The 26,436-nt window shown below is 43.1% G+C and overlaps 1 long non-coding RNA gene across 1 annotated transcript in view; it reads left to right on the top strand.

The window, feature by feature from the left end:
- The window catches only part of LOC141108218 (uncharacterized), a 753,340-nt gene that overhangs the window by 169,366 nt on the left and 557,538 nt on the right, over window positions 1-26,436 (top strand). Inside the window, exon 2 of the long non-coding RNA XR_012236027.1 lies at window positions 9,906-10,037. This is a non-coding gene — a long non-coding RNA (uncharacterized lncRNA). The remainder of the gene's footprint in view (window positions 1-9,905; window positions 10,038-26,436) is intronic.

Genomic DNA, 26,436 nt, shown 5'->3' with positions numbered 1-26,436 from the left:
ATAAATTGCATTTAAGCCTTTAGAATGAGCACTTTTGGTTTTTCATGTTAATGTCCCATAGACTTCAATGGTGTTCCGTGGATTTCGAATTTGCCATGAACACCGCATAATGTTCGCTGTTCGGTGAACAGGCGAGCACCCGAAGTTTGAGTCGAACTTACGTTCGACTAAAAACTTCGGGCTCATCCCTATTTGGCACTCTCTGAAGCAACACTCACTCAGCAGTTCTAATGAATGTAGTAACTTTTTCCACATGGCCTACTCATAAATTAATCTTCATAGACTGGGTGGCACCAGAGGCTGTGCCATGACTTTGGAAATAGCTCCACATCTAACTAACTGTACAATTCCGGAAAGCACCACACTATGGAGCCCATTGTCCAAATGTCACATTCCAGGAAGACCCCACATTCTTTGATCGACTGGGGTTTGCGTATCACAATCAAAGTTTTGGTTGATTATATGCCAATCTGAATAGAAGAAAAGATAATCATGCTTAACCCTTTCATGACTAAGCCTATTTTTGAAATTTGGTGTTTACAAGTTAAAATCCATATTTTTTGCTAGAAAATTACTTAGAACCCCCAAACATTATATATATATTTTTTAGCAGAGAATCTAGAGAATAAAATGGCGATTGTTGCAATATTTTTTATCACACGGTATTTGTGCAGCGGTGTTTTAAACGCAAATTTTTGGAAAAGTGACACTTTCATGAATTTTAAAAAATCCAAACAGTAAAGTTACCCCAATTTTTTTGTATAATGTGAAAGATGATGTTACGCCGAGTAAATAGATACCAAACATGTCACCCTTTATAATTGCACGCACTCGTGGAATGGCGACAAACTACGGTACCTATGAATTTCCATAGGCGACGCTTTAAAAAATTTTTACGGTTACCAGGTTTGAGCTACAGAGGAGGTCTAGGGCTAGAATTATTGCTCTCGCTCTGACGATCGCGGCGATACCTCACATGTGTGGTTTGAACACCGTTTACATATGCGGGCGTGACTTCCGTATGCGTTTTCTTCGCTGCGCGAGCTCGTGGGTACAGGGGCACTTTAAAAAAATTTTTTTTTTATTTATTTTATTTATTTTTGTACTTTATAAATTGTGTTTAAAAAATTTTTTTTTTTTTTTTTACTTTTATTGCTGTCACAAGCAATGTAAACATCCCTTGTGACAGTAATAGGTGGTGACAGGTACTCTTTATGGAGGGATGGGGGGTCTAAAAGACCCCCCATCCCTCCTTTACACTTCAAAGTATTCAGATCGCCGAAAACGGCGATTCTGAATACTGTGTACTTTTTTAAATTCGGCGCCATTGGCAGCCGAGTAAACGGGAAGTGACGTCATGACGTCGCTTCCGCATTTACAATGAGAAGGCTGGAACGAAGCCGCCCACAGCTTCGTTTCAGCCCGCACCCAGCCGCCGAAGGCAGCCGAATGGACACCGGGCCTCCCGTTTGCACGGGAGGCCCGGTAACAGCGGCGGGAGGCGGCGGGAGGGGGGGGATGTCCCCTCCCGCTCCTCCGATATAACAGCCGAGCGGCTTTTAGCCACATCGGTTGTTATACATGGGTAGCCGATCGCCCGCTGTAAACAACGGTACCGGGATGATGCCTGCAGCTGCGGGCATCATCCCGGTATAACCCCGGAAAGCCGAGTACGCATATCTGCGTACGGTCGGCGGGAAGGGGATAAAGAAAAAAGCCAGTAAAATCTGTTACATTTTTCTCAGTAAAGAAAAAGCATCCATCCCCTTAGGACAGGGATCTTCAAACTACGGCCTTCCAGCTGTTGTGGAACTACACATCCCATGAGGTGTAGTTTAAAGACCCCTGCCCTAGGACACTAGTAAAATAAGGCATGCTGGGATTGGGTTATACTGGGCTGGTCACTGTGTTTTTTTTTGTTTTTGTTTATTTTGTTTTTGTTTTTTTTGCCAGTCACAAAATCCTTCTGTAAACAGGATATCCCAATTGTCTCTGAATCCTGTGTCCCTTAATGAGCAAAGAAATATGCTTTAATTCCTGTGCTACAAGTGAGTCGCATACACATATAGACCTCAGCACAATAATTTTTTCAAACTTGGAGGAGCTCCAGTCTTCCCCATAAAAATTAAAAGTCAGCAGCCACAAATACTGTAGTATGAAAGTCTAAAAGTATCCTCTATTCATCCCCAGTCTTGCTTTTATTCAACCAGGTTCAGCAGACCTCTGGGTGGGTGTGCAGCCCGTTGTCAAATGATTCTGTGCTTTTTACCTTTCATCTCTGAGAAACTAAAACGGCTGTAACCTGTAAATATTGGTCTGAGTTTTATCAGGATAAGGATCATGTCTATTCAGAAAATGATACAAGCTGCCACGTATGCTGGATGAAAATTGAAGAGTCTCAGCTGATTTGGCTGTGTCCCCTGAGCCTGATGAAAGGTAAAGTGTTCCAGTTTCCCTGGAGAGCTTAAATCATGGAGGAGGGCTGGAAAAGACTGTGTGGTGTGATCTTTCTAATACGATGCCTATACTTTTATTCCTAGGCAGCACCATGACACTGCATGTTGTCGTTCTTGGATACAGAAGTCAGAAAACTGGTACAGCAGAGATTTTTTTTTCTGCTGATGACGTTCCTACTTTCTTTCATTATTATTCACCTGAGAGCCTAAATATGTTTCTTGTCAGAGACTTTGACAGGCGTTGCAGTATTCAAAAGCTATGCATTGGTAAAATACTGCAAGCAAGAAGAAAAAGGCCAGTGAGGAATAAGATCCCTTGCAGTCATGGGTTGTTATTCTATGTATAAAGGTTAACACTACAGAGGCCCTGGGAGATTTCTTTAGACTACGTGTTCCTGATCTGTAGACTGCAGGGGCCGATCATCTGCTTTTGCCAGAACATCCACTGCAGTACTGTTTGGGGGTGCAGAGTGTGCGCTAACTCACATAAAGGAGAACTCCAGAAAGAGTGAGAACCTTGCTCCAGTACATATGCGGTATATATCAACTGGAAATCTGCTAAACTTTATATATTTTACACTCTGCTCAATGTAATTATCTATATAGTTTCCTTATTTTATCATAGTCCCTGCACTTCAGTTGAATTTTTTAAAAAACTGCACCTTGTTGTTTGAAAAATGTGTTGCTCCTTATATCTAGTTGAACAAATGCAGCAATGCAAATGCAAATACAGGAATTAAGTGAAAGCATGTACAATTGTGCATGCTTGATCCATGATGAACAATTATGATGGCATACATCTACTAGGATCCCAGGGGTGCAGTAAGAAAATAGTAGTCCTATTTCAGATAATATATGCTAGTAATATGCAGTATAGCTTTGAAGATTCTTAAAGCTCCATGCACACCAGCGTTTCTTATAAACGCTCTAAAAATGCTTGAAAGAAAAAAATTCTGATAATGGAGTTTTTGGGCCAGCCTGTAGTAGCGCTTTAGAAGCTTTTAGGAGCAGTGTTTTATTAGTATTTTTATAGTACATGAAGGAAAAAAACAGCTTAAAAAAGTGTTTAGGAGAGTTTAGTGTTCTTTTTCTGCCAAATGCTTCCAAAAACAGTATAAAAAAAATTGCTCCTAAATGCTGAAGCTTGAAAAATGCTTCTGGCATAAAAAATTGTGCATGGACACATAGGATAACACTATTAACTCCTAGGAGAAAAAAAATGCTGGTGTGCATAAAGCATTAAAGTATAGATAAAAATCACCCCCCTTCGAAATCACATTAAAAAATAAATCAAAAACAGAATCACTGAGTTGGAAAAAGGTTTACCCCCTCCTAAAAAATAACTTGTAAACTCAGTCAGGTGTAGCTAATCACCTTCTAGATGGCACACAAAGCCATTTGACTTTCGACTGTCAGCTGCGGTCATTTTGATTAGCTCAGCATGGAAAGCACTTTCCTGGAGCATTTCAGTCCCTGGTAATGCAACTGAAGCAAACAACTATGGGTGGCAAGGCACTGTCAAAAGATCACAAGGATGAAGCTGTGGACATGCACAAGTCAGGAGATGGATACAAAAAATTACAAGGGCTTTATCAATGTCTAGAAGCACAATGAAGTATATTATTAAGAAGTGGAAGCTATTAGATTATTTTCTATACCCACTGTATACTGTATATAAAAAAAAAAGTTGGAAAAAAGACACCAGAAAAACAGTTTAATTATCTGGATATAGACACTGAAATATTTTTAAAGTGCACGTATTCCTGAAAAAAAGGGTCATATGGGAATGCCTGCATTAGATACTAGAAGAGTGGAAATAAAAATCTGGGTGAATGACAAAAATTTCCTCTGTCAGTTTCATGTTCAAGGTACTGTGGGATAGTGGCAGAGTTTTTATGGTCATATACAAAGTTCAGGTAAGTGTCAGTTGAAACAATTTTAACATCAAAATGTCATTACTTCCTGGTTCATATTTTATTTGTAAAATATTGACTTACGGTGGCGCCAAGCAATTTTATATACTCCATTAATTTTTCACCCAACACGTGAAATTATACAGTGAAAAAAACATATGAAAATGAATCAACCCCACCTCTATAGTGCGAAGTGCACACAATGATGCAGTATCGTTACAAATATATGTAAATATCAACAACAAAAAGTCCCCTCAAACTCCACACATTAAACAGTATGTACATTGTGCTCAATAATTGGGTGGCACAGTAGTGTAGTTGGTAACACTCTCACCTAACAGTAAAAAGGGTCGCTGGTTTGAATCCCGACCATGACACTACTGGTAAGACATGATTGGCTTCTGTCTCAATTGGCCCTAGTATATGAATGTGATTTTAGGGACCTTAGCTTGTAAGCTCCTTGAGGGGTAGGGACCGATGTGAATAATGTATATGTAAAGTGCTATGTAAATTGACATATTTAAGTACCTTAAATAATAATAATAATAATTAGTGTCCAAAGTGAAAAAAAAAATCTGCTTACTGCTCCCCAGCACACAGTCTCACTCACCAGATGGCCATGCCTCTCATAACAAAAGATCGACATAGAAATGTAATATCATAGGCTGGCTCCCAATGTTTTAATGTTTTTCCAATCTTTCTCCATCAAACTATATATCCCTTCCACATTACTCCACCAAGCTGCCACCATGGAAAAGAAGAAGCTCCAATAGTACAATACCGTAAACACACTTAAAATGTATTCATAGCCCAATAAAAGTACTCACAAACGCGTATTTAAAAAACAGCCCACTAAAATGGCCTTCAGCCTCCATGCTACCCATCAGTGAGCTGGCTTGCTGCTGTCTCACCCAGTCCTGGCTCTCGCCACTTTCAACGCATCACTTCCAGTTGCCGTGCGGTATTGCCCTAACATGTTTTGGCCTGTGGACATCCTAAAAGGGCTAAACTGCTTGACATGGAAACCCAACTTAAATAGATATCTCTTGGGGAAAGTTAACCCGGCATGTACAAAAATGAAGCCAGCCATATTGCTAGCTCATAAAGTAGTGGTGAAATTCCCCCAATGTGCAATATGCACACAAAATGAAAAAAGGTTGAAATACCGTATTTATCGGCGTATAACACGCGCCGGTGTATAACACGCACCCCAAGTTTAGGAGGGAATTTTAAGGAAAAAGTGTTTTAAGGAAAAAAACTTACATTTAAATGCCCATCAATGCAACCTTATCAGTGTCCATCTGCAGCCTTGCACAGCGTCCATCTGCATGCTTGTCCAGTGTCATTTGCAGCCTTGGTGTCATTTGCAGCCTTGCAGCCTTGGTGTCATTTGCAGCCTTATCAGTGTCCATTTACAGCCTTGCAGCCTTGTCAGTGCCATTCTGCAGCTTTGTCAGTGTCCATTTGCAGCCTTGCCCAGGCTGCAGTTAAACTGCAGTGACTTGTCAGTGTCACTGCAGTTTGAAAATGGCGCACCGAGATACACAGAGCCGGTCCTGTGAATCTCGGCCGCTCTCAGCCGCTTTCGGCTCCTCTCGTAGTCCCGCCCGATCCCCGCCTATCCCCCGCTGACTGTGAGCGGAGCCGAGCACTGCCCATATACATAGATAGCCGAGTGTACTCGGCTAGGTTCGGCTAGCTCCGCTCACAGTCACGCCCAGTCCCTGTGTCCATCATAGGGTGGGACTGGGCATGACTGTGAGCGGAGCTAGCCGAACTTAACCGAGTACACTCGGCTTACTATGTATATCGCGGCCGGCGCTCGCTCCGCTCACAGTCAGTGGGGGATCGGCGGGGATTGGCGTATAACACACCCGTGATTTTCCAATGATTTTAAGGGGAAAAAATGGCGTGTTATACGCCGATAAATATGATATATAGAAATACAATAAATCATAAGACATAATCTATTCAATATCTTCATCACATATATTGCAAAAAAGCATATATTCACATATTAATTCTTACACCATCACTAATAACCATTAAACAATTTAATTAAACCATTCCCTAAAAAATGTGTGTGTGTATAAATAAATATATATATATATATATATATATATATATATATATATATATAAATAAATATATACGTACGATCAATGTACTATCATAAGGCAAATCCATAAACCTGTTTAATATTACAAAAAAATAATACCTAAAAATCACTAACAAAAACACTGATTTCTACTTCAGCATTTATCCCACCACTGGATGCTAGCCTAAAATATTAACCGCTTGCGCTTGCCGACCAGCGCACACTGATTTACATTGGCAGAATAGCACTGGTAGGCAAAAGGGCGTACAGGTACGTCCCCTTTAAAAAGCTGTGGCTTTTTAAAGAGGTGGGTCCCGCGGACTCGATGTCCACCGGGTGCCAGCGATCGTGTCACGGAGAGGAAGAACGGTGAGATGCTTTTGTAAACAAAGCATTTCCCCGTTCTGCCTAGTGACAGGAGAGAGTTCACTGCTCTCTTTCATCGAGAGCATTGATCACTGTCCTGTGTGTTGAAGCCCAGCCCCCTCACAGTTAGAATCACTCCCTAGGACACACTTAACCCCTTCACCGCCCCTAGTGGTTAACCCCTTCACTGCCAGTGTCATTTACACAGTAATCAATACATTTTAATAGCACTGATCATTGTATAAATGACAATGGTCCCAAAATAGTGTAAAAAATGTCCGATGTACCTGCCATAATGTTGCAGTCACGATAAAAATCACAGATCGGCGCCATTACTAATAAAGAAATTAAAAATGCCATAAAACTATCCCCTAGTTTGTAGACGCTATAAATTTAGTGCAAACCAATCAATATACACTTATTGCGATTTTTTTTTTTTACCAAAAATATGTAGAAGAATACATATCAGCCTAAACTGAGGAAAAAAATTGTTTATTTTTGGGGGATATTTATTATAGCAAAAAGTAAAAAATATTGCGTTTTTTTTTTTTTTTTACGCTCTTTTTTTGTTTATAGCGCAAAAAATAAAAACCGCAGAGGCGATCAAATACCACCAAAAGAAAGCTCTATTTGTGGGAAAAAAAGGACGTCAATTTTGTTTGGGTGCAATGTCGCACTACCGTGCAATTTTCAGTTAAAGCGACACAGTGCCGGATCGCAAAAAGTGCTCTGGTCAGGAAGGGGGTAAAATCTTCCGGGGTTAAAGCGGAACTTTACCCACAACTTGATAAAAGTTCTTTAGGAAGGAACATACATTCCACATTAATAATTATGCTACCAAAATGAGTTTGTGGTGTAAAATGCCTCCAGCATTGCTTCTATTTCTTCTTACTGGTGACTGCCATTTTGCTGAAGCCCAGAACCCCTCAAACAGCAGTAAATCATAAAGCGGAACTAAACCCATCAATTTACCAGCCTAAAAAAACAGTTACATTCCTGGAATGGCGCGATTGCTAACTGTCACATACACTTGTATCCTCAACCAAACTAACAAACCATCAAATGGGTGTTGTCATAACTGATCGCATGTGCAGCACCATGGCAGTTGCAGGACACACAGAAGTAGTATTCTTGGCTGTAAAGAACAGGAGGGCTTAAAGCGGAACTTTACCCATAACAACTTACTTCTTGCTGGAGGCTGACATTTTGCTGAAGCCCAGAGCCCCCAAACAGCAGTAAACTGCTGTGGAACTAAACCCATTGATTTAACTGATCACATGTGCTGCACCATGACAGTTGCAGTTTTAACAGAAGCAGCTTCCTTGGCTGTAAAGGATAGAAAGTTTAATTTTGCTTTAAGGCTGTCAGCAGATAGGCCTCTACAAACTCAGTAGTGTATAAAAATGCCTAAAACTGGGAGCAACTGAGCATGTGCAGTGCAGTGCAGTGTGAGACAGTGTATTATGGATTTTAAACAGTATAGACACTTATTTTTAATGTGTTACATAGCTACTGTATACCTGCAAAATGGGCCAGCTTGAAGTGATCTAGCAGGACTTCATTTTTAGACTGAAGTTCCGCTTTAAGGCTGTCAGCAGATCGGCCTCTATAAATTCAGCAGTGCCTAAAACTAGAGCGCAACTGAGCATGTGCAGAGCAGGGTGAGACAGTGTATTATGGCTTTTAACTACTTGCCGTCCGAAAGATGGCTACAGCGTGAGCCTTAATTGCCAGGAGGGTGTACATAGACATCTTACCGTGCATGAGCTGCCTGCTGCTCACACGTGGCACGCTGTGTGATTGAGTCTGAGACTCAGCTGATCACAGATCGGAGTTCTCTTTCCCGGCCCCTTACCACGAGATCAGCTGTCAGCCAGTGACAGCTGATCACATGATGTAAACAGAAGATCCATAATCGTTTTTTTTTTTTTTTTTTAGCGTGAGGGAAAAAAAGCTACTCACTGGCTTCTGTCAGAGGGACATCGGCCCCTCACACAGAGAGACCTGCGGCTGCCTCATCTGTGCCCACCAGTGCACCTATCAGTGCCCACAGTGCCACCTACTTTTGCCCACCAGTGCCACTCATCAATGCCTACCAGTGCCGCCAATGCCCATCAGTGATGCCTATCAATGTCACCTATCAGTGCCGCCTTATCAGTGCCACCTATCAGTGCCCATTAGTACTGCCTTATCAGTGCACCTATCAGTGCCCATCAATGCAGCCTCATCAGTGCACATCAATGAAGGTGAAAAATTACCTGTTTTCAAAATTTTATAACAAACTATGAAAGTTTTTTTATTCTTTTTTCAAAATGTTTGGTCTTTTTTCGTTTTATCTTTTTGCTTAAGCGCTTCCCAACCGGCTCCTGTAGATATACGTCGGCAGAATGGCACGGCTGCACAAAGTAACGTACCCGTACGTTACTTTGAATTTGCCGCAAGCTCCGTGAGTCGGGTCGCGGGTCCCGCGCACTCGATCGCCGCGGGGATACCCGCGATCGCCTCACGGAGAGGACGAACGGGGAGATGCTGATGTCATCGGGAGCAGAGATCTGTGACGTGTCACACACAGCCCATCCCCCCTACAGTTAGAACACATCCCTAGTACTGACTTAACCCCTCCCTGCCCCCTAGTGGTTAACCCCTTCACTGCCAGTGTCATTTTCACAGGAATCAGTGCATTTTTATAGCACTGTTTGCTGTATAAATGACAGTGGTCCCAAAAATGTGTCAAAAATGTCCGCCATAATGTCGCAGTCACAATAAAAATCGCTGATCACCACCATTACTAGTAAAAAAAAATGATTAATAAAAATGCCATAAAACTATCCCCTATTTTGTAAACGCTATAACTTTTGCGCAAAGCAATCAATAAACGCTTATTGCGATTTTTTTTTTACCAAAAATATGTAGAAGAATACTTGTTATGAGAGGCATGGCTGTCTGGTGTGATCAGTAATGAGTAAGCACGTCTGTGTGAAACGCATCCACTGAGCACCTTTTTGGATTGATTTTTGTCATGTTCTCTTGATTTTATGGTCTTTCAATAAATTCTTTTGATTTTACTTCCAGATGTGCTGCTATTCTTTTTTGTTTCCATTGGATTTCCCTGGCTGTGGACCAGGCAGGCACCATATCTCTTCAGCAGCTCATCAGATCCTCACAGATGGCTTTGAGTGTGTTCCCTGCTCTATCCCTTATCTGGTGAGTGCCCCCTATTCACACATTTCAGATTGCCTAGTATTCCACTAGATTTGGGGAGCAGCTTTTATACTTTGTTGAGGTTTCACTTATTTGGCGCGAGGTTCATTTATTCACATATCTGGTGAGTGAAACTGTGTGCTGGTGAGCGGTGATCACAGGCACATGGGCAGTGGCATTGCTATGGGGGTGCAGGGGGCAGCCCGCACTGGGTGACACCTGCCAGAGGGGTGACACCGGGGCTGCCGCTACACTATGTACTATTATGTTTGCACTTGCAGAGCTGCAGCGGAGCGATGCGTGCAGGGCACCCAACCGTGCGGGTAGAGGCAGCCTAAAACACTCCCCAGTCAGGTTAAAGCGGACCTTCAGCCATTTTTTCAACTTTGCATCTATTAAATCTTCTACCCTTGTTGTTTTAACTTTGGATAGTAAAACATTTTCTTTCTACCAGTAAATACCTTATACAGCCCACTTCCTGTTTCTTGTCTGGTAACATGCCTAGGCTTATGATATCATGCACACCTCTCCCTCTCACTCTTGTGAGAGTTTGCCAGCAAGGGAGGGGGGATGAGTCCTAAGAGGGTCAATGAGAGCTGCAGAGCTGGAGGTGTGCCTCTGTGTGTCTGTGTAAATCCAGGAAGTGAACAGGCAGCAACTTCAGCTGCCCACAGTTAAAATGGTTGCAGCCAAACTTAGCGAAGGAAGATTTCTGCAGCATATTTTGCAAGTACAGATTTACAGTATATAAAGAATAATATGCAAAGTGGTTGGAGGGAAGCTTCAGAATGGCAAATGTTTTTATTACAAATTATGTGAGCAGACTGCAGTTCCTCTTTAAGCTGTCCCTCAGAGATCTCCAGTATCTCCCAAGGCAGCTGGAGTTGGTGGGCAGAGCTAGAGGTGTGGCTGCCTTCTCTACTCCTCCCACAGGCTTCTTCACTTTGGCTGATCCCGCAGCTGAAGGAGAAAGAGGTGAGGACGCAGCAGCCCCAGGTGTCTTCAACCTGGCCTATACCACCCTATATTATCATATACAGGGGCCGGTTTGGGGGTGTGCCTTGGGACCATGCGCTGCCTGCTGGGCAGGATAGACAGGAGGGGGTTGACACCATGTTTTACCACACCAGGTGACACCATCCCTAGTGACGGCACTGCACATGGGATATTGGAGCAAGCTTTTTTCCACTTTTGGAGAGGAATTATTGAGCACACTTAAGTGTGGTGGACTCAGGACACTTGAGTTTGATATGTTGTTAAAATTTAAATATATTTGTAAAAACATTGTATGCACTTCACTGATAAAACTAAGGAGTGCTAGTTATATAAAGGTGGCAGCAGCGAAACTTAGGGATTTATAAAATAGTTTGAATTTGTAGGGTTTTATTTTTATTTCAATATTTGTAATTTTTTTTATACTTCTTCCAGTGTTTCCACACCATCATGCTTTATCCCAGGCATGTTTAAAGGCGTTTGCTAGGTGGGGCACAATAGACGATTCTTAGTATTGAAAAGCTACTATTTGAGCCCATAAAATAACTAAATTCAGGCTGAGGACATGGGAATCTGTTTCTTCCAATGGAACAGCATGTTTTATACCAACAGAAACAAAAAGCAGCTCCACAAAAAAGTAGAATGCATAGCTAACAGCCATTATACGTATCTGCTTGAAAATGTGTTTATCTTCTTAGACCTGAATTTCCCTTTAACAGCATCCTGCTGGATAGTGTATGGCACACAGTATGTTTTGTTCCTGTGCTGAGCTGCACATTATGCTCTCCGCACATGTTTCCACAAATTGAATTTCATCTGGCAGATGCTCTCTGCAATGTGTGAACACACAGAGGACTTATTTAGGTAAAAATATTTTTAACGCTCTAATCTTAGCTCTTGGATATCAGGTGCCTTGCGTGTGCCAAAATAATCATCCTTTAATTTTCATGACACTTTTAGATGCCCCTTCGGTTGGGGCCTTGGGTCCCATCAAGGCTGCTATATTGAATTTCTAAGAATATGTGTGGTTCTGGCTGCACTCCTCTGTTATACACGAAGATGGCTTCTATGCTGGAGAAAAATTGAATAACGGGCTCGGTCAGCCACTTTTCTTGTTCTGCACAGTTCCAATTCAAGGACATTTTGCACCTGTGTGACCTATATTCTACCATTGTCTATGGAATAGACAACCGTTCACGCACCCTCCAGGGGTAATATTTTCCCAGTGGAGTCAGCTCTTCCGTATAGATTCTGTCCTTGTTACATTTACAAAGCAGTGCACATTGTAGAGCAACCAATCACCATTCCTTCATCTAACCACTTTTATATAAAATCTACTTCCTATGGGGTATTACAATGTTGTACAATGAATCTTGTATAATTTCCTATTGTATAGGTCCGAACATATCTACCTTTGAATAGTATCTTCTTAAAAATACTCAGCAATGTACAAATCCTTGAAATTTGTTTTCACATATATAGCTGTCATCTAAAGGATTAGGACTGAAGGTCGACATCTCTTGATTAGAGGTCGTCCTCATTTCCTATAAATCATATGTAGGCTTTCTGCTCTGTCTGTTCTCTGCAAAGGATTTTGGTGCCCTAAATGAAGAAAAAATTTCAAAATGTTCCTGACCAATAGCCCTCATTTACATTGGCACTGAGGCCTATACACTGTAATGCCGCGTACACACGGTCGGACTTTTCGTCTACAAAAGTCCAACGGACGCTGACGGACTAAAGCTGGCTGGTAATCCGATCGTGTGTGGGCTTCTCCGGACTTTCAACTGACTTTTTTAGCCTCAAATCCGACGGACTTTAGATTTGAAACATGCTTCAAATCTTTACGTCGTAACTACGACGGACCCGAAATCCGCTCGTCTGTGTGCTAGTCCGACGGACAAAAACCCACGCTAGGGCAGCTATTGGCTACTGGCTATGAACTTCCTTATTTTAGTCCGTTGTACGTCATCACGTACGAATCCGTCGGACGTTTGTGTGGTCGTGTGTAGGCAAGTCCGTTCGTTAGAAAGTCTGCCGCAAGTCCGCCGAAAGTCCGCCGGAAGTCTGTCGGACAGGCTGTCGGACTTTTGTAGCTGAAAAGTCCGACCGTGTGTACGCGGCATAAGGCCTGCCCATGTAAGTCTATTGGGGTGAAGCGGGTTCACGGACACAGTTGCTTGCCCTAATTTATTTGATAGGCGTGGGGGTGCAGGTGAGCAGTCCTAAGTGCAGATAGTATGTATTCATGGCCCTTTATTCACACCCACATGCCTGTCAAATTGGGACAAGTGGCTGTGTCTGTGCCTCTGCTGTGTCCCAGTAGTCGCACATCATGGACTATCTGCAGGCCTGGACCAGGACAAAAATAGGCCTGGGCATTTTAGACTTAGCAGCTCTCGGGGGGGGGGGGGGTCAGGGGGGGTGTTTGCGGGGGCGGTTGGTGACCGGATGTCCATGGAGTCGGTCCTCCCGTGTATTAGCCAGCTATTGTTAGGACATGGGGCCCTGGCCTTCTGGGCAAATGCCCAGTGTGCCCTATCTCCAGTCTGGGCCTGGCTCTCTGCATGCAGCACCTAGCAGCTCCAGCTACATAAACAATGGCCCATGCACAGTGTGCGGATGCCAGTGCATGTGTAAATGAGGCCTTAAAGTTCATCTATAATCAATTTTCTTTTTAGTTTTTGATAGAGAAAGATCAGAACTCCCACCAGGTATTACTGCCATTGGAGGTTGTGTTGGAGAGAGTCCTTCACCTGTCTGGTAAAAAGGCTGTCTCCTTTATAGCATAAGGACGTGCCTGATTAGCTATAGATAGATAGAATAAATCATGGAGGTAGTTCTAGCAGCACATGATTGCTGGTACATCTAAAAGATTGTATAGAGTTTAAGCATTCAGATTGTGATATGTGTGGCCTACTTACCTGGGAAGCTGCCAGGAGTCATACAGGGATGTGCAACATGGGAAGAGATTGTATTCCCCAGCAGCATTGAGGAGTTGGACCAGCTTGCTGAAAGGTATAGGCAGATCAGCCATTGTTGGAATTGAATACCCAAAAATGCTGGCATTTACCATTGTAGAAAACTGAGGAAAAGGTTTCTTTCAATTTTTGATTTTCTTAACAATGGCAGATCTGCAGTCTCTGGTGTACCATGTCTGATCTGTTCTTGCTAAGCTAGTCTTGTTCTAGACACGTTTCTGCCTGACTAGTAGAGGGGTCAGATGCCTGATTGCACTGATATATCTTTGCTGGAGGCTTTCCTGCTCCACTGTAAAATGCTCTTGTTACCTGCCGCTATCACATGACTGAAGCTGCCCCGTCTGTTGAGGAAATTAACGGCAGCGCTATATATTGTCTGCTCCTTGACCGTTTGCCTGCAGGTACTAGAAGCTGCGTCTTCTCAGATACTCCCTTGGTGCCATCAAACAAGAGGCAGCTTAGCTTGTGCAGACTACTCCCTGTTACCATAATATACATTTTCTTAAAGTCTGGATGTCAATTTTTTGTTTAAAGATCTACTTGATATAAATAAGCTTCTCTGAGTTTGCTGCTATTTTAGCATCCTTGTTTCTGTGTATAGCTTTTCTATGCAAATGTAGATCACACGGTTGCAGCCAGGTGCTAAAGTGTATTGCTCCTGTGAACTAATATCCTTTAGAGCCCATTTACATTTTTGTGGCGTTAATGAACCTTATTTCGTGCCTTAATATGTGTTACATCATGGCAGCCCATTGAAAATAATGGGCTGCCAATGCACCAAGAACATGTAAAATCAGACATGACCTGTCTTTCTAATGACACACACACGAATGTGTGTTGCCATGTGTAATGGTGCTCAGCAACCTCAAAATGAATGGCACAGCAACGCATGTTATGTGTGTTGAGGTGCATTGAGGTAAACCGCCATTACCAAAATGCAAGGATGTGAATGAGCCCTTACAGTGTAACCTTTTATCTGTGTAACTCTGATATACTTTGCCATTTTGTTTCTGCAGCTTGCGTATCACAATATCCTCAGTGACCAGAACAGAGTCGATGCATAGTCTTTAGGGTACACTTACAGCGTGCTCTCATTGTTTCCTCTCTGCAGCACTTTATCTTAATGCATTAATGTGATTGAAGGTTTCCGGCCCTTCCCCCTCCCCCATATACTTTGCGTCCATAAAGGCTCTTTCCTGCCTGTCGAGGGTTTGGTTGGGCATTGCGGCTCAGCACTGCCTGGAATACAAAATAAATAATATCTGCAGTAAATGAGTTACTCTTGTTTTTTTCCTTCTAATTAGTGGGTAAAACAGTCAATAAATGCAGGCAGTGCTTCTTCCCTAATCCCTATGGATTATACACAATGGGCACAGTTAATATTTGCCTGCCTCTTGAATTTCATATCGTTGCACGGCTACACTGTGTTTGTTTGCATTACAATGCTACGGGGTGCCAGCATCTTTCTCAAAATCACACAGACTGTATGCAATTTGGAGCTATTTCCCTACATGCATCTCTCAGCTCCTGGTTGGTTTGGAGCAATCGCATGCAGATCTGTGTAAAAATGTGGCAGCTGATATACAGGAGGGGGTGACATTTGTGTATGTTTGATAGAATCTGTGCAGAGTGAAATGAAAGAAATAAGCTCCCACAACTGAAAGAATGACATTACTGAAGCATGTGAGGACCTAACTCTGGGCGTTTAAGTAAACAAAATTCAAAACGCCCTTTGCGGATAAGGAATCTAGTGCTAACACATAGTGGCCAAATCCTCTGCTCTCCAGCACTGGAATGTAAGCGAACACTTACAGCAGCCATGTGCCATCTTGATGACATAGCCACTGGTCCTGCACTGATTACATTGCAGGCGTAATGACATTGGTAAGTGGGAACAAAAAGCAGCTTGGATTCCGCTTCATTCCTAAAACACCAGAATATTTACAACCTGACTCCAGACAAAAAATATTTTTGGCTTTTATTAATTGGAGTAGGGTAGTGGCAGAATGTTTGTACCTTCTTCTTTTGTACAACAAAGTTGTAGAGCTAAGACTGGAACTTCTCTTTCATATTTCTAATTCTTAAAGATGGTCCCTCCTTCACATATATTCATGGCTGCCACTCACTAGATGTATTGACCTCAAATAATAAAGGAGGTCAAGATATGTAAAATATGTATGTAGGCCAATTATAACCAATACAAATGCGCAAGTTGTGATAAATCACTACCTCCACCAGATAATCAAGATGTACACTTGACGAAATCCAAGACTTTACTGCATCTGTGGAGAACAAACCACATTTAATAATCTCAGCAAGCTGAAAGCACAACCAATCTTCTGCATCTAAATGTAATCCTCCCGGTTGTATGTTCCTATAAAAAAGAAACACTCAGATAGCACAATAAATTATTTTTATTCAAAATATTCTTGTCACAATAAAAACGCTGGAAATTGCATAACTTGCATAAAAATGGTGTAACATTTATTGCTGTCTGTGCCCCCTTGGGCAGATTTTCCCTCACTTCCTGTCCTAGTGACCACAGGGAAAGTGAGATTGTCTCTGCAATAAAAAAAATAGACATATTCTGACTCTCTGCTATTCTATCCAAAATGGAAAAAAAAAATTGTAAGATTGTCCGCCTCAACAATAGTTATCATAGATTGCTAACTGTAGTATCTGATGTACACCAAATGGAATGTCTAGCAATCTGTATTTTGAACACAGGGGCAGCAAATGTGTCATTTCAAACATGATACCCAACAACAGATAATTGATTCCAGTTAATAATTTCAAAAGCCACTTTTAGGTTAAAGTTACTAGAAAGATCATAATATATACTCATTAAAAATGTATTAAGCTCCCTTTAGTGGATGAAGGTGTATTTAGTGTATTTGCGTAATGCTTTAGCTTGAAGCCATTGAGAGCAACCATTTCTAGCTCCCTCTTCTGGACAGAAAGAAGTACTGGCTGTGCCATAGATCCATGCCAGGCTGGTAGAGGGATGCATATGCATGTTGTGGAAGAGGGCATATATGCACAGTAGGCTATGACTACATTGCATATAATTGCTAAATTAGGCTGATTAAAATGCAAACAATATATAATCAGCCACTATATTGTTATCTGAGTTTTTCATTTTAGAGCATTCTGGTGCTTCAAGACTTTTTTTTTTCAAAGCGGGTGTAGAAGGTAAGAATCTTGAGATGTGAAATTATAAGTCTGCTGAGTTTTGTCTGAAACCCCCATTCAGGCCCATCTGGAGGAGTACGTCATCCTCCAGGAAAATGTGCATTAAATAGAATCCCGGCTAAAGGGTAAAACGTTTTTCTTTTCTGTTCAGATTCTGCTGGCAACTCATTGTCAGCTGTGGGTGAATGACAGCAATCAGTCTTCAATCCACGGCGAGCGAGTTTTAATCACAGCGTCTTGTTCTAAGTGAAAGCCAGCTGAGTGCTTTTCTTGAAAATGAATTCTGCACCAGTGTCAGAACTTGTGATGTTTGTACTGTAAACTGGAGTGAGGGTGGTTCACATCTGCTCTAAGTGAAGCCACTGATCTGTGTGCATCCTCTGATTTTACCTATCTTTTTATGGACTTGGGCTGGGAGATCATCCCATGCAGTTATGTCGCATCTTCCTGCTGCAATCAGAGTCCCAATTAAGCCGACACAGTGAAATTCTTCCTTATCACTTTGCTGACCTACAGCATATATCAAATGATGAAGCTGCACGTTTCCTAGAGGAAGGCAAGAGCTGAATGATGCTTATTATATTTGTCAGTAAGAGGCGGGCTGTGCATCCTGTAAATATGATTTTTTTTTTTTTTTCCTTTTAATTTCCGATCGGGAATTTTGTGTCTAGAAAATGTCAAAATGGTCAGGGAATGTCATTGCTGGTTTAAAAAATATATACTGTACATTTTACTTTCTTGCGAAAAGTCCTGTGAGTGCCCCAGTAAGTTTATTCAGTATAGTGACACTAAACTTTAAAGTCCACCCTAAAAAAATAAGAAATGAAGATTTTATAATAATAACTTGAGCTCCAGCAGGTTTTACCTCCTTCATGCTATTCGGCACTACGCTACTTTAACTGGCAATTGCGCAGTCATGCAACACTGTACACAAATGACAATTATTTTGGTGGTGTTTAATCACCACTGGATTTTTAATTGTTTGTGTTTATCAAATAAAAGAGAGTGAAAATTTTGAAAAAAAAAAAAAAACTACTTTCTGTTATAAAACATATACAATAAAATCTAATTTCTTCATAAAGTTAGGACAAAATGTATTCTGCTATGTATCTTTGGTAAACATAAAAATCCCAATAGATGTATATTAATTGCTTTGTGTTAAAGTTATAGCATCTGCAAACTATGGTATATATACTGGAATATATGCAGCTTTTACTTTCTAACTGCCTATCACATTTCTTGAGGTGCTAAAATGCCAGGGCAGTACAAACACCCCCAAAATGACCTCTTTTTTGGAAAGTGGACAGCAAGGTATTTGCTGAGAGGTATGTTGAGTCCATGAAAGATTTTATTTTTTGCCATATGTTTTTGGAAAATGACAAAAAAAAAATAGTATGTATGTGCATATGTATATGTGTGTGTGTGTGTATGTGTGTATATGTATGTGTGTGTGTGTGTATATATATGTGTATATACCCAGGGTTTATAAACCCTGGGTTTATATATAAACCCAGCCCACACTTGTGGGCTGGGTTTATATTCCCCTCAGGAAGAGAGCTCAGGACTCACACTTGGGAACCAGTCCACCCTACAGGCAGGTGGCCTGGTGTAGGAGTCGGGAGGGCTTTCAGGTGGAGATGGCTCCACGAGAGACAGGCGGTCTCTAGGAGTCTAATGGCCCATACACACGGTCGGATTTTCCGATGGAAAATGTCCGATCAGAGCGTGTTGTCGGAAATTCCGACCGTGTGTGGGCTCCATCGGACATTTTCCATCGGATTTTCCGATATACAAAGTTGGAGAGCAGGAGATAAAATTTTCCAACAACAAAATCCGTTGTCGGAAATTCCGATCGTGTGTACACAAATCCGACGGACAAAGTGCCACGCATGCTCAGAATAAATAAAGAGATGAAAGCTATTGGCCACTGCCCCATTTATAGTCCCGACGTACGTGTTTTACGTCACCGCGTTCAGAACGATCGGATTTTCCGACAACTTTGTGTGACCCTGTGTATGCAAGACAAGTTTGAGCCAACATCCGTCGGAAAAAATCCATGGATTTTGTTGTCGGAATGTCCGAACAAAGTCCGACCGTGTGTACGCCTTATAAGCATGTATGTCTGCAGGAGGCAGGTGTGACCCGCGACCAAGCAGCACGCAGATGAGCAAGTAAGCTCCAAGAGGGAGTTTGCCTATGTAAAAGTGAGTGAGCCGGGAGGCTAAAGTTTTTCTGTTATACAATGATGGTGGAACCCCCTGCGAGGGAAGACTTTCTGTGAAGTTTGTTTCATTTAAATAAAATTGGACTGCCACGCCCTTAGAAAATACAGTCTGGACTGACCAATATTCCTGAAAACGCATACACCACTTGAGCATAATCACCCCAGATCGTTACAATATATTAATAGTTGTCACGTTAATGAGATATTTCTCACACATGCCATGGGTATATGTGGAATTGCACCCCAAAACACCTTCTGCTACTGTGAGTATGGCCTGAATGCAAAGAATGTGTAGTGGGACTTAAATACCACTTTAATGGACAAATACATGCATTAACAAATATTAAAAAAATATACAAATCTTTATTTCATTCAACAAAAATCTAGATAAAAGCAATGAGTAATAAACGGCTGTCCCCAAAAAGAAAGGGAAGAAAGAAGGAAAAACACCATATAGGATTATATATACAGTTGTTCTCATAAGTTTACATATCCCGGCAGAATTTATGATTTCTTGGCCATTTTTTAGAGAATATGAACAATGACACAAACTTTTTTCTTTCATTCATGGTTAGTGTTTGGCTGAAGCCATTTATTATCAGTCAACTGTGTTTACTCATTTTAAATCATAACGGCAACAGAAACTACCCAAATTACCCTGATCAAAAATTTATATACCCCAGTTCTTAAAGCGGTAGTAAACCCGCTGTCTTTTTTTTTTTTTTCCCTACACCTGTAAGGGAAAAGGCATAATGAGCTAGTATGCACCGCATACTAGCTTATTATGAGATACTTACCTTAGAACGAGGTGCCGACATCTCACCCGGTCCACGCCGAGGGAGCTGACATTTCCCCTCAGCGTGCCTTCCGGGTATCGCAGCTCCGGCGCTATGAGTGGCCGGAGCCGCGATGTCACTCCCGCGCATGCGTGCGGGAGACTTTTTTCCGGCAAAGTCCGGAGGCTGCCGGGCTTTCAGCCGAGAATCCCCTGTCCGCCTGCACCGCTGCAGTCAGCGGCTCATTGCGAGGGGAATATCTCCTAAACCGTACAGGTTTAGGAGATATTTTTTTTACCTACAGGTAAGCCTTATTATAGGCTTACCTGTAAGTAAAAGTTAAAAAAAAAGGTATACAACCGCTTTAATACCCTGTATTGCCCCCTTTAACATCAATGACAGCTTGTCTTTTGTGGTATTTGTGGATGCGGCTCTTTAATTTCTCAGATGGTAAAGCTGGCCATTCCTCTTGGCAAAAAGCCTCCAGTTCCTGTAAATTCTTGGGCTGTCTTGCATGAACTGCACGTTTGAGATCTACCCAGAGTGGCTCAATGATATTGAGGTCAGGAGACTGAGATGGCCACTCCAGAACCTTCACTTTATTCTGCTGTAGCCAATGACAGGTCGACTTGCCCTTGTGTTTTGGATCATTGTCATGTTGGAATGTCCAAGTACGTCCCATGCGTACTTCCTGGCTGATGAATGCAAATATTCCTCCAGTATTTTTTGATAACATACTGCATTCATCTTGCCAAAAATTTTTACCAAATTTCCTGTGCCTTTGTAGCTCATACATCTCCAAAACATCAGTGAGCCACCTCCGTACCTTTCATCATAGGCCTTGTTGACTCCTCTCCGAAGCGTTTATGGTTATGGCCACAAAGCTCAATTTTGGTCTTATCACTCCAAATGAATTTGTGCCAGAAGGTTTGAGGCTTGTCTCTCTGCTGTTTGGTGTATTGTAAGTGGGATAATTTTCTTCTGGTGACTCGACCATGCAGCCCATCTTTCTTCAAGTGCCTCCTCATTGTGTATCTTGAAACAGCTATACCACTTGTTTTCAGAGAGCCCTGTATTTCACCTGAAGTTATTTGTGGGTTTTTCTTTGCATCCTGAATAATTTTCCTGGCAGTTGTGGTTAAAATTTTAGTTGGCCTACCTGACCATGGTTTGGTTTCAACAGAACCCCTAATTTTCCACTTCTTGATTAGAGTTTGAACACTGCTGATTGGCATTCTTAATTCCTTGGATATCTTTTTATATCCCTTTCCTGTTTTATATACAGTAGTTCAACCACCTTTTCCCGCAGATCCTTTGGCAATTCTTTTACTTTCCCCATGACTCAGAATCCAGAAACATCAGTGCAGCACTGGATGAAAGATACAAGGGTCTGTCAGGAGTCCAGAAACTCATTGACCTTTTAAACACACACACACTAATTACAAGCAAACAGATCACAGGGGAGGATGGTTACCTTTAACCACCTCAATACAGGGCACTTTCACCCCCTTCCTGCCCAAGCCATTTTTCAGTTTTCAGCGCTGTCACACTTTGAATGACAATTGCGCGGTCATGTTACACTGCACCCTAATGACATTTTTATCATTTTTTCCCCACAAATAGAGCTTTCTTTTGGTGGTATTTGATCACCTCTGTGGTTTTTATTTTTTGCGCTATAAACAAAAGAAGAGGGACAATTTTGAAAAAACACAATATTTTTTACTTTTTGCTATAATAAATATCCAATTTTTTTTTTTATTTAACAAATTTTTTCCTCAGTTTAGGCCAATATGTATTCTTCTACATATTTTTGGTAAAAAAAAATCATGATAAGCGTATATTGATTGGTTTGCGCAAAAGTTATAGCGTCTACAAAATAGGGGATAGGTTTATAGCATTTTTATTTATTTATTTATTTTTTACTAGTAATGGCGGCGATCTACGATTTTTATTGTGACTGCGATATTGCAGCGGACATATCGGACACTTTTGACACATTTTTGGGACCATTCACATTTATACAGCGATCCGTGCTATAAAAATGCATTGATTACTGTGTAAATGTGACTGGCAGGGAAGGGGTTCACACTAGGGGGTGATTGAGGGGTTAATGTATGACCTAGGGAGGTGATTCTAACTGTGGTAGGAGGGGACTCACTAGGAGAGGAGACCGATCGGTGTCCCTATGTACAAAGGACACACCATCGGTCTCCTCTCCTCTCTGACAGGACGTGGATCTGTGTTTACATACACAGATCCACGGTCCTGCTCTGTTACCCGGCAATCGCGGGTGCCCGGGGGACATCGCAGCCGCCGGGCACGCGCACCGGGTCCCGAGCGATGCAGCGGGCACGCGCGCCGCCGGGTGGCTCGGGACGGGGTTTACGTCATATGACGTCCACCCAGAACAACAGAAGCCTCGTCCCGCCGTCATATGACGGTGGGCGGTGGCTTAGTGGTTAATAGCTATTCAAACCCCTTTGTATTAACTTGTTAGCATGTTATCAGGCCCAAATCACCAGGGTTTGTAAACTTTTGATCAGGGACATTTGGGTCGTTTCTGTTGTAATTATGATTTAAAAAGAGTAAACACAGTTGATTGATAATAAATGGGTTCAGCCAAACACTAACCATGAGTGAAATGGTTTTTGTGTTATCATTCATGCTCTCTAAAAAATGGCCAAGAAATCATAAATTCTGGTGGTGTACACAATACTGTGCACCCCTAGTGCAGTTGCTACTACTTTTCTGGTGGTGTACACAATACATACAGTGCACCCATAGTTGTTATTACACTTCTGTTGGTGTACACAGTACTGTGCACCCATAGTGCAGTTGCTACTACTTTTCTGGTAGTGTACACAGTACACAATACATACAGTGCACCCATAGTTGCTATTAGACTTCTGGTGGTGTACACAATACCGTTCGCTCCTAGTGCAGTTGCTACTACTTTTCTGGTGGTGTACACAGTACATCATACAGTGTAGTGTGGTTTTGCTAAACAAAATTTACAGCATGTCCGGAAGGCCACCAAGGAGAGGCCGATGCTCACAGGCCACTAAAAGAGGGGAAGCAGGCTCTGTTTACAGTCGACAGTGCTGGTCGTGGACACGGTGCATCCTCAGCACGTGGTCGTGGGCACGCTTGTCCTTTTTTTCTGCCGCTGGCCGTGTTACTGAGCCACAAATTGCAGAAAGGTTGGTGGAATGGATAACAAAGCCGTCCTCATCCTCCTCAACCTCTGTCACCCAGGCTCAGAGTAGCTTGCCTGCCAATGCAGCTGCCAAAGCGGCCTATTCCATTGGCTCCATGTCAACAGTCACTCCTTCCCTAGCACCACAATCATGCACGGAGGAGTCCCCGAACTGTTCAACCACAGTGTCGGGTACATGCTGCAGGAGGATGCACAGCGATTTGAAGGCTCCGATGATGGTACTCAGCTTGAGGAAGGGAGTAATGTGAGCCTAGAGAGAGGGGGTGCCCAAGAAGGTCATGAAACTGGCAGTCATGTACCCTTGGCATACTGCCAAGTTTGCTCCAGTGACGAGGAGGGAGGGGATGATGAGGTCACTGACTCTACTTGGGTGCCTGATAGAAGAGAGGAGGAGGAGGCACATTTCCAACGAGGCAGGATGCCCTCCAGGGGGCAGCTTAAGGGCAGCCACCCTATTGCATCACACCGCAGAGCTAAGCAGATGCAGGGCGCTGCTGACTCCCGGCATATTTTGAAAAGTTCTTTGGTGTGGGCATTTTTTGACACGTGTGCAGCAGATCGCACCGTTGCTGTTTGCAACATATGTCTGAAGCGTATCAAGCGTGGCCAAAACAGCAGCCGCTTGGGCACCACATGCTTGACCAGACATATGACGACCTCCCATGCAGTCCATTGGCAACAGCACTTAAAAGACCCACATCAAAGAACAAGGCGGACCTCTCCTTGCTCCTCATCAGCTGGGATCTCCAACCCCACTATACCTCCAGTCCTCTCAGAAACCTGCACTGAGAGGAATGAAGGTATAGAAATAGGTGTCCCAAGTACTTGCGGCCAATCTGCTAGCGGTACACCAACACCCGATTTTAGAAGACAAATTTCCCTACCTCAGTTGCTAAACCGTCAAAAGAAATTCGGTCCAAGCCATCCACATGCTCAGCGTCTGAATGCTAGCTTGGCCAAATTGCTAGCACTGCAACTGTTGCCTTTTCAGCTGGTAGACTCTGCCCCCTTTCATGAATTTGTGGAATGTGCGGTACCTCAGTGGCAGGTTCCCAAACGCCATTTCTTTTCACAGAAGGCCATTCCGGCTCTCTACCAGCATGAGGAAGGCAATGTCTTGGCCTTGTTGGACAGGGCGTTCAGCAGTAAGGTGCAAATTACTGCTGACTCATGGTCCAGCAGACATGGACAGGGACTTTACCTTTTTTTCATGGTGCACTGGGCAGCTGGGAAGGATGCAAGACAGGGTTCAGTATTGTTGAAGCTTGTTCATCCACCACGCCTCCAAAATGCTAGTAGTTTCTGCCACAGCTCTTTCCTCCATCCCCTCCTCTTCTTCTTCCTCTATGGCCCCTTCCTCTGCAGATTTGTTCTCGGAACCAGTGGTGCTCCATAGGCGTTCATGGGGCTACGCAAGCACTCAGGCAAAACGATCCCATGCGGTGCTTGAGTTGGTCTGCTTAGGGGACAGGAGCCACACTGGGGCAGAGATTCTGGCAGCTCTGCAGGGGCAGGCTCAGAGGTGGTTGATTCCACGCCAGCTTCAGCCAGGAATGGTTGTATGCGACAATGGCACCAGCCTCCTCTCTGCCCTCTGACAGGGACATTTGACCCATGTTCCCTGTTTGGCTCACATCCTGAATTTGGTGGTGCAGCGGTTCTTGAGCAGGTACCTGAGCTTACAGGATCTCCTGACGCAGGCCAGGAAAGTCTGTGGTCATTTCCGCTGGTCATATAATGCCAGTGCTCGGCTGGCTGACATTCAAAGAGGATGCAACCTGCCCAAGAACCGCCTCATTTGTGACATGCCCACCAGGTGGAACTCAACGTTGGCAATGCTGCAGCGGCTGCACATGTGGCAGAGGGCCATCAATGAGTACCTGTGTGAGTATGGCACCAGGACAGGGTCAGGGGAGCTTGGCTTTTTTCGCCATGCCAGTGGCTACTGATCAAGGATGCATGCACTGTCCTGTCACCATTTGAGGAGGCCACCCTCTTGTCTTCTTGTTGGAGCACACGCTTTGTGGAATAATGGACTTCCTTACCTCTCAAGGCCCCCTTTATCCAGATAGTATTCCTGCGGGCCTGCCGATCACAGAGGAAGAAGAAGAGGAGGAGGATTGTGTCAGCATGGAGGTGGAGGATAACACTCAGCATCAGCAGCAGTCTTCAAGGGATCGTTTTCAGTCCCCAGAAACCCATGGAGTTGTACGTGGCTGGGAGGAGGTGGTTGAGGATCATGTGATCCTTAGTGACCCAGAGGACCCTGATCCTGCAAAGCCTGTGAAAGGACCCTGGGATTCGTGGTATCAAGGAGAGGGATCATTACTGGCTGGCAACCCTTCTTGATCCACGTTACAAGGGTAAGGTTGCAAAATTTATCCAGCCTTCGCAGAGGGAGCAGAGGATGAAACATCTTAGGAAGGCCGTGCAGAAAGGTTTGTGCAATGCATTTCCAGAGCCTGGGAGGTTACAATTTCCTGGTGCTGGACAACGTGTTGCTGAGGCTTCGTTCAGTCACAGAAAGAGCGGTGGAGAAGTTGGCCAGCTGGCCGATGCCTTTAGACAATTCTTCAGTCCTCAGCGCCAAGGTCTGATCGGTTCCAGCAACCATCGCCAGAGTCTGAATTACATGGTGCAGGAATATCTAGGGGCAAGATCGGACTTGGAGACCTTTTCAACAGAACATCTACTGGGTTACTGGGTCTTGAGGATGGACCACTGGCCAGAGCTTGCTCAATATGCAATTGAGCTACTGACCTGTCCTGCATCCAGCATTCTTTCTGAATGCACATTCAGTGCTGCTGGAGGCTTTGTAACCAATCCGAGTGCGCCTGTCCTCAGGCTCTATTGATCGGCTCAAATTTATAAAAATGAATCAGTCTTGGATCACTAGCTACCAAGCACCTGATGCTGATGTAACCGATTGATTTTTCTATGAATGTGGGATCCCTTGAAGACTGCATATGCTGAGTGACTATCCTATTCCTCCACAATCATCATGGCGATAGCTTCTAAG

The sequence above is a fragment of the Aquarana catesbeiana genome, linkage group LG09, assembly GCF_042186555.1.
Source record: "Aquarana catesbeiana isolate 2022-GZ linkage group LG09, ASM4218655v1, whole genome shotgun sequence".
NCBI lineage: Eukaryota > Metazoa > Chordata > Amphibia > Anura > Ranidae > Aquarana > Aquarana catesbeiana.
This window is presented reverse-complemented; position numbering and strand designations above follow the sequence as displayed.